A 9,738-nucleotide genomic window follows, 5' to 3' on the forward strand; every position below is an offset into this window, starting at 1 on the left:
TGTATGGGAATGAAAATGTTTAAGGGTGACCTGAGAAAGAGCAGTCCCTTTAGGAGACGGGAAACAAGGCTGGATTACCAACAGGGCATGGCGGGCAACTATGCCTGGGCCCTAGACCTAGAGTCTAGGCTAGGGGACCCAAACAATTCTAGTTATTCTGTGTGTCAGTTGCTTTTTAGTAATTGTATTACTTGTAAATTTGTTTGGGAATTAGCACCAGTAAAGTACATCACTTTGCCAGGTGGTCAGAAACACGATTCCCTATGAATGCTAATGTTGCTCCATATCTACTGGATGTGTAAAAGCTGCCAGAAAATCAGATTTAACTAAACGTTTCATACATTCATTTTCAAGAGCCAATTTTTATATGGGGCATCTAATTAATAATAGGAGGTTTTCCCACTACTTTTAGTATCACAGAATGTATTTGCAACTCAATTCACATCAAGGCCGGGAGCTAGGTCCACTCCTCAGGATGTTTTTTGCTACCTTTTTTTTTTCACTATTATTTCCTATTATCTTATACCTTGGGCCATCACAAGTTGATAACGACCACCCCAATCTCAGCCCCATTTGGTTTAGGGGCTTTTTTTGGGGGGAAAAGCTTTTGGTGGAATGATGTAATTGTGAATATTAAGGTACTGCAGCTACATAAATGGTCATATAACCCTATAATTTTGCATGGTGTGTCCTGACCCATAGGGGAAACTAGCAGAAAAAGATTCTGGGGATTGCTGCCTTGTTGCTGTCAAATATCACCCTCAACATACCCCAGAAGACAAAAAAAAGTCTGTCCGCCTGACAAATTCTCATCAAAAGTGATCATTTTCAAGCATATTATAGATGTCACTGCCTCAAATGTACATGAAATACTTCCCAAGTTTATAAGCTTAAATTTAAGTCCAAGATGACCTTTCTATCTAGAGGATTACAGCTGGTATAACCAAAGTTCTCCACTGTACCTCAAATCGGAGAACTTTCAGGCATTACCATTCTATATGGGATTAAGCATATTTTTTGATATTTTAAACGAGTTGAGATTTGACTTATGTACTGCTATACTATATGAAGTGAATTACCTTACAAGTGAATAATATTAAGCATGGTGGACTGGGGTCAGGGTGTAAGATAAAACAATGGTAACCAGGTTACACACATAAACACACTAACCAACCAACACACTAACCCAGTGGTGTAGTCTAATGTATTGTAGTTGGTATACTGTACCACTTCTTTTTTTTTCTGGCTCAGAATGGGCCTTTTGGGGGGGGGGGCATATCAAAGTGTGGGGTCTGGGTGTCCTCCCCCAGGGTTATTTTGAGCACCGAAGACTAATATCCTGCATTCTGATACACTTTTATGCACCAATTTATGGTGGGAATACCTTTATTTATCCTATGAGAAGGAAAACACAGATGATATTCAAAAAATATCAAAAATATAATGGAATATAAAGCAGTAAGGGGGCTTTCACATCAGGGACCTGAACCTGGATCACAAAAGTTGACCCCAAAGCAACGAGGACAAAAGAAAATAGGCTACTTATATTTGTCTTAAATGTGGTGAAGGAGGGAGGATTGGGGCCCGGTCGCTACGCACACACTACGCACTGCGCTCAGCTAGGAGCGGGTCAGTGAAAGATGAGAAAAGTCTGTATGTTCTGCAGTGTTAGTTTTGTTTGCTGTCACATTACTTGACCCCGTATTTGTGAATACAAATATCTGAAGTGAAAGTTCTATCACAAAAATATATGTTGTTGCGTATGCACATTTTTAAGTGGGTATATGGAAATCCTGGAGATTTCTTAGTGGGTATACTGCGTATACCTGCGTATCACGTAGACTACATCACTGCACTAACCAACCAACACCCTAACCCTTCATGTCACATCCTGAAGTTATTCAGCAAAGACAATTTGGAGGTAAGTTTATCTATTTTTCTGGTTATAGAAAGATATTGATTCTATTGGGAGATTGGTGTCCTATATTTTTATACATTAAGGCGCCCATTCTACTTCTAGATTGATTCAAGTCAAACTCAGGGTCTGGGACATATTCTGCTGGTAACTGTGGAATAACCAGTAATTATGAAGCGAGCCAACATCATATCCTGACTGCCCATGCCAAAGGAGAGTTTGTAGAAGCCATGTGGGAAATGACAAGTGGCCGAGGCGAACGTACAGAGAAGCAACAAAGAGATGTCAGACCACGTGAAATCACTCGGTCTGAGGAGCAAGTGCAGCAAACAGTAGCCTACAAGCTTTTCAGAGTTTTATCAACCCATTTCAGCATGAGACTTCTCAGCCTTTGACAAGTTTGAGTGCAGGAGCAGCTATGCCAAAAGAGGTGCGCTATGATGTGCTGAATGCCCTGAAAAATGGCAAAACTCAAAAAGAGAAGTTCATCTGTGATCGACTTCAAACAAAAAAGGTCTTTTTCTTTGAACCCATCAAGAGGAACAGATTCAAGACAATGTCGTCTACCACACCTAAAAGGAAGCGTGTGGCATCAAACCAGAAAGAAAGAAAGAAACCAAAAAAACAACAAAGCAAAAGGAATTAATCACATGATCAAGATGCTGAGAACGCACAACTTCCTTCTCCAAGCCAATGTGCTCTCATTCAAGATGGAAACTCCTCATTCTACATGCGCGATGTACCACGGACAATGAAGACTATATCAGAGCGCACCTTCAAAAATCTACCTGCTGCAGCTGAAATAATATTCAGCACAGACACTTACATTGACCGTCTTTATTCACCAAAATCAGCTGAGAGAGATTGCAGAGGTTGTGGTGAACGTTTTATAGTTAATGGGCTGAATGGTCATCGACCCGCTGATTGGAATGGTTTTCTCACAAATGATGAAAACAAGAAGGCACTCATTAATTTACTTCTGGATCACTGGAGCTCTCATGATATGATGGAAGACATCATCCGAAGGCCTGTCATTTTCATAGAGGCTGGTCAAGTTTTCAAGCAGTGACGGACTGGCCATCTGGAATATGGGCAATTGCCATAAGGGCCGCACCCCTATGGGCCACTACTGATAAAGTTATTTCATGCACGCAGCCACTACTGATAACGTTATTTTATGCATGCAGCCGCAAGGTGCGTGGAAAGATTAACTCGGAAGGCAGTTACTAATTTCCAAGCTAGTTTATTGACAAAAATAGGGCCGGTGTGTTGCAGATGCCAGGGCCGTTTTTTGATCCCAGTCCGTCACTGCTTTCAAGATAGAATGCAATGCTGGAGTTATGTCAAAAGAACTTCTACCATCTCTAATCCTCTCCTGAGTTGAAGGATAGCCTACTTTACGGCTTGTTGATAGGCGTGTGTGTTCGTGTCGGCCGTCTGAAATGCAAACATTTTTTGACTATTTCTTTTAAAAGAGTGTGCACCCGTGAGCACCCACGGAGGAAAACATAAATCGGCGCCTTTGTTGCTTGGTCTCCCAAATGCAACGGTCCGGAGTGGGGGGGGGAATGGGGGGACCATGAGCCTCCTTTTGCTTTTATGCATGACAATTAAGCATCTATCGGAGATCTACCCCAACTTTTGGACTGCTCTCAGGTTTGCACTTACTCTACCTGTCACTGTGGCTCAAGCAGAGAGGAGCTTTTCAAAACTGAAGTTGATCAAGTCATACCTGAGGTCAACCATGTCCCAGGAACAGCTCACTGGCCTTTCCGTCAGTATCAATCATTCAACAGCAGGGGAGCAGATTTCATACGATAACATCATTGATGATTTTGCATCAAGGAAGGCCAAAAAGGTCGGTTTTAGTTTTAGTTTTAGTTTTCTGTTCTTAGTGCAATAGTGTAATAATTAGATTCTCTTTAGTGTGTTTTCACATTTGTGTGATGAAGGATTTGTGCTATTTAGAATATTTATTCTATATTTCATTTGCATATTATTCTTAATATTTTATATTATTGTTGCTCTCTGCTCTTGTTACACTTGATTTTATATACTTTTGGCACATTTATATATTTTATTATAACAACATAAGTGAAAGAGAAAATTATATTTCTCAATTGCACAAATCCTTCATTAGAACATTTGAAAAACACACTTAAGAGAATCCAGTTATTTAACTATTGCAACTTTTTAAGTTGCACAATCTCCACCTCCAACATTTTCAAAAGACAATGAACACAATTATGCACAAAATATGACAGTATAAGTTATCAGAACTTAAAATAAATATACACTATAATATAGTAATTCTGCAAAAATCTGCAATTTTGTTTGTTTGCCCGAAGGGGGTCTCGCCCTGGGTGTAATTCAATGTAGAACCGCCACTGCAGCTCTTCTAGCCTTGCATTCGTTCACTGGTGCTGACTGCACTTAAGCATTCAAAGGCAAAGGGAAGGTCCGTCCGATAAAGATTCTTAATCAGAATTCAAAGTTTATTCAGTGAAGATGATGAAGAGGAGGAAAATGATGATTGAGAGTTTATATTCTACACTAATACAATACACTAACATGACCAGTCATCAAAGTACAGCATGGATAAGCAGCAAAAAGATCTAAGAACCAAAGAAATGTTATCTATTTTATGTTTGAGCTGTATTTTAGTTAAGCCATTTGGCTGTAAAGAATGTTTACCTGTAGAGGTTACTAACGTTTACTCAATTGAAGGTTGGCTGTTTGATAACAGACTGCACACTAGAGTCATCTTTATTCCTTGTGTTGCAAGGACTTTGTGGACTTTAATAAATCTCACATTTGGTTAATTGATTTTGTGTGACTGTACCCTATGTTGCACCCTGACCCCAGTCCACCTAGGGGCATAACATTACTCACTTTTCATGCAGTTCACTTCATATAGTATAGCAGTACATAAGTCAAGTCTCAACTCTTGTTTAAGATATTGTTCATATGCAAAAAATATGCTTAATCCCATATGGAATGGTAATGCCTAAAAGTTCTGTTTTCTTTGATTTGAGGTACAGTGGAGAACTTTGGTTATACCAGCTGTAATCCTCTAGATAGAAAGGCCATCTTGGACTTAAACTGAAGCTTATAAACTTGGGAAGTTTTTCATGTACATTTGAGGCAGTGATATCTATAATAAAATGCTTGAAAATGATCACTTTTGATGACAATTTGTCAGGCAGACAGACATTTTTTTGTCTTTTGGAGTATGTTGAGGGTGATATTTGACAGCAAAAAGGCAGCAATCCCCAGAATCTTTTTCTGCTAGTTTCCCCTGATTTTAGGGTTATATGACCATTTATGTAGCTGCAGTACCTTAATATTCACAATTACATCATTCCACCAAAAGATTTTCCCAAAAAGCTTTTTGCTGCAAGGTCAGGATCAGACATAATCATACATTAATGTTTGCTGTATTGTAACATGTACTCTGTATCATGTGTTCCTTCCACAGTCTTTGACATAAAATGCAGGCTGGCTGCAAGGCTTTTGTAGCAAATCCTGACTGGGTAGCCTGGCTACATTCTTAAGGGTTGAACCCTTAGTAATAGTTTTCCAGCTGTATTGGCAGATGAAGTCTGTAGGGGATGTTTCCTAAATGAAGAGTAATGAGTGCTTTATCAGCACTGCTCAGTCCACACAGTGGGTGATTAAGTATACTTCCAGGGCTAAACCAGGCAGAAATATCTGGAGGAAATGTGAACAAATAAAAGGAACAAAATAAAATGAAAGATGAATTTCAAGATATCACGATTAGGGCTGTTGGAACGAATGCCGAAATTCGAATGTAATTCGAATAGTAAAAAAATCAATACTATTCGAATGCTTAAATTACTATTCGAATGTGACTTTTTTTTATAAATATGTTGGTTAACGTTAGCTAATATCCCTCTTCTCGCCTTGGCCTACCCGCATGTGTCACTCATGTCACGTCTTATGAACAATAACTTAGCGGGAGTGAGAAACACAAGGCATTGTGAGGTCTAAGTTAGTACAACATTACGGAGCTAGCGTTATGTACTGTTAGAAAATATAAAAGAACGACGTGTTCGTTTGATTCCTGAGGACGAAGGAGAAGGCTTGAGTCCAGTTGAAAGTTAAACAAAAAGATTTAATAAACAACATGGTGAAAATGACAAGACAAAAAGCAAATGTTACACTGCAGCTGACAGTGGACTGAAAACATGCATCTCCGTTCTGGAGTCACATCAATCAGTCATGTGACAATGACAAAACAATACACTGCAAGCAGCGGACATACAGACATGCTTCCTTGTGAGGTCACAGTCTGCAGTCCAAACAATACAAAACAATACATCAATAAAACACTGCCAGCAGTGGACTGTAAAAACATGCCTCCCCTTCAGGAGACACATTCAAACAGTCTTGAATCATTGTGAAGTTTCCAAATTTATCCTAAGGAGCTGAGGGTGGTTCCTCAAATGAAAACCTTCGTTATTGGTCAGATGTCTCTCAAGACAAAAGGTGTTACCTCTGAATTGTCAAGTTACTCCAGGTCAAGACAAGGGTCATTTATCATGGTAGTGCCAATTCTACTCAAGTTTACAGAGATATGCATTTCCTTTGTTCTAATCAGTCTGGCCCAGCAGGGAGTGGCTCCCCAAAATGCCAAGACAACAGTTACCTTTCCTGTGAGGACAATGAGTCTTTCTCCAGTATGCAAATTGACAGTCGTGACCTAATCAATTTTTAGAAGGTTGGGGTGAGGCATGTCAAATGTTGATTAGTGTAGTTATTTGATGAGATCTGGCTGCAGAGTACATTATGTACATTTAAATCAAGGGGACATTGTTTTCATAACATTAAGCATGGTTTGAACTTTTTTATAATCAACAGTACCGAGTAACGTTAGTACACGGGGGAGTGACAGGCTGCGGCTGGAAATCGTAAGAAGAACGGGAAATAGTTTAACATGACTTTAAAAATGAACTTCCACCGAGCCAAAGTGCTTATGTTAACATTAGTTAGCTCGTTCTTGTTTTCTAACTGCGTCGCGAGGTACAGTAGCGTAGCTGGGAGCTTCATGAAGACAGCTAAAGGTAATGTTAGTCAGAGTTAGCTTCTACTTATATATTACCTTCTAATAGCTGTATTCTCAGTAACGTGACAATCTGCAAGAAACAGGTTGCTTATTAATCACTAAAATAGTAGTGACAGCACCGTTTGGCTTAGTTATTAATGCCATTAGCATCATTTGTTACTTACCTAGCTAGCTAGTTTATAACAAAACGTTTCGGCTGTGCTTCCTAACATGATGTCATTGTGCTAACCGAGCACTGTTAGTCTTTACAACAGAGCTGCTTCACTGCACTTGTTGATAATGTTTCATTCCAGAGTTCTCTGTTGATTTGTGTTTGTCGCTGTGTGCTCGTGGTGGAAAATGAATGTAAACAAAGTTGTGTGCAGGTCCCTAATACATCCATGGCAGGTCCCCTCAAGGCCAGGCTAATGTTAGAAGCCCCTCTAGTGGACGGAACGTGTAACAACAACCACATGCTTGTAATGCCATCAACAATGCATAAGCCTGAGTAGTGTAGTACATATTATTTTACAGGCTGCAATTGAGCATTAAATATTCGAATATTATTTGAATATTAACAAAAATATCAAATGGAATTCGAATGATATAGAGGAAGATTGACAGCTCTAATCACGATATATGTTTTCTTGGGCTGAACTAGACAAATGAATTTCATTATGTCAAGGTCTTTATTCCCTACTCAAAACAGTGTCTTTATTATATCCTTCAGCTCACTTGTTTTCACTTTGCTACATGGGTGTGAGAAGAAAATCTAGAACGAGGGAAGGTGTAGGGTGGTAATACGGATAATGAACAAGAAAAAACGCAGACAAGTGAGCTTCCTCACTAATCGGCGAGGGCAGGACAAGAGTGGTAAAGCAGATAGTGGAGAGGGAAATCAATATAGACCTCTGGAGCCTGAGGGACTCGCACACAGAGAAGGACAAATTGTATCCAGACCTCCTTCCTCTTTTATAACATCCAACTGTTTGACCCTGCTTCACTTTCTGAAGTCACCCTCAGCAGAGATGCAGTACTCTTTTTAGGTCAGTAATTTGTGTCTGCCGGATTTTGATGATGTCCTGGAACACAATGTGACGCATAATTTTTAGCAATCCTTGCAGTGCCACAGGAAATGTCAAGGCTTAGAATTGACTATTTAGTAAATGCACAATAGCAAGAGTAACTCAGTAGAATATGCTGAAAATGACAAAACTGAAACGGAGCACATGATTATTTCCAGTGTATGCATTTTATATTCACAAGTCAGAGAAACATTTCTTGGCCTCGGCTGTTGAGGATAATATATGTTGCCCCTTAGCATTGCTGCTGTGTTACTGTATCTGTATGCAGCTTTGCAACTTAGAGACTGTTAAAATATGGCTCTGATTATAGTAAAGGTGTCACAAACAGGCAGATCACAGTGTAAGATGTAAGAACCCTTCAAAACATCCACGCAACATTTCTTAGCATGTAAAAAACGTTGATTTTCCGTTTCTGAAGTCTTTAGCTGTGAAGACAAATTAGTCTCAATATTGGTGACAATTGCATGTTTCTTGATAAATTAAAAGGATATTTACAAACACGTATAACGATTTGTGCATATAGTGTTCACAAATGTATTGTCCAAACAAATACAAAACAATTTTACAAATAGATACAACCCAACTTCAATAAATATCAGTATTACACACAGATACACACACACACACACACACACACACACACACATATATATATATATATATATATATACACAGTATATTTTCAAGTTCATAGATCTTTCCTGAGACACTGTATGTCCATGTATCCCCTCTGATGGAAAGTAGATAAGGCTCAAGAGTTGTTACACACTGTACACTATGCTGCTCTGACATGTTCCTGATGTGTCATTAGGACTGGATGAAGCGATGCAGAGCACACCAGGATCCAGCAAATGGCAATCACAGTCTGACATGGAGCCCAAAAACAAATGTATGATCACATCCTAATCATCAGTAGCAATATGTCATTTTAATATATAATATTGAGGATGGTTCCTCATCTGTTTCTGTTTTGTCAAATGTTTTTTCTTTGGTTTATTTACAGAATTTGAACCTCTGTTACTTTGGCCTGACTCTGTTTGCTATTTCTTAATGATGACCTCGGATCACAGCAGTCCGGGAAATCATTTTGAAATGTGGACTGTAAACAAAGGAATCAATGTTGCCGGTGCCACTCTGTGTAAACAAACATGGAATAAACACAGCAGAATGCTGCATCATTTGCTGGAACGTTACAATATATAAAATATACAAAATGAAAGCCTTAAGGCACCAAATGTACAGTATCATCTTTGATCAGTAAAAGCAACAACTGTCCCAATGCTGACTTTGTTATCAGATTAAAGTGTTGTTGATAATGTCACAATATGGAGATGATATCATAAATCATTAGGACTACTAATATTACTTTCTTAAAATCAAGGGAAACACAATAATTAGGTACTGTTTGTTAATATTACTTTGTGTTTATGTCGTACATCTAACTTACTATTACATAATCATGACAAACTTCCTCATACTTTGAAATTTGTCATATTATTTTATAATCTTTCTGAAAGTGGGGGAAGTATTCTTATATCTCACATGTATCTCTGAGATCAATGTGTGTATGTGTTTGTAATGTATATGCTTGGTGCTTATTATTGTGTGTTGGCTTCAGAGCAACAGCGTGATGTCACAATCACAGTCACAGTTCACTCCATGTTTCTTAACTT

The sequence above is a fragment of the Sander lucioperca genome, chromosome 9 (genome assembly GCF_008315115.2).
Source record: "Sander lucioperca isolate FBNREF2018 chromosome 9, SLUC_FBN_1.2, whole genome shotgun sequence".
NCBI classification, from domain to species: Eukaryota; Metazoa; Chordata; class Actinopteri; order Perciformes; family Percidae; genus Sander; species Sander lucioperca.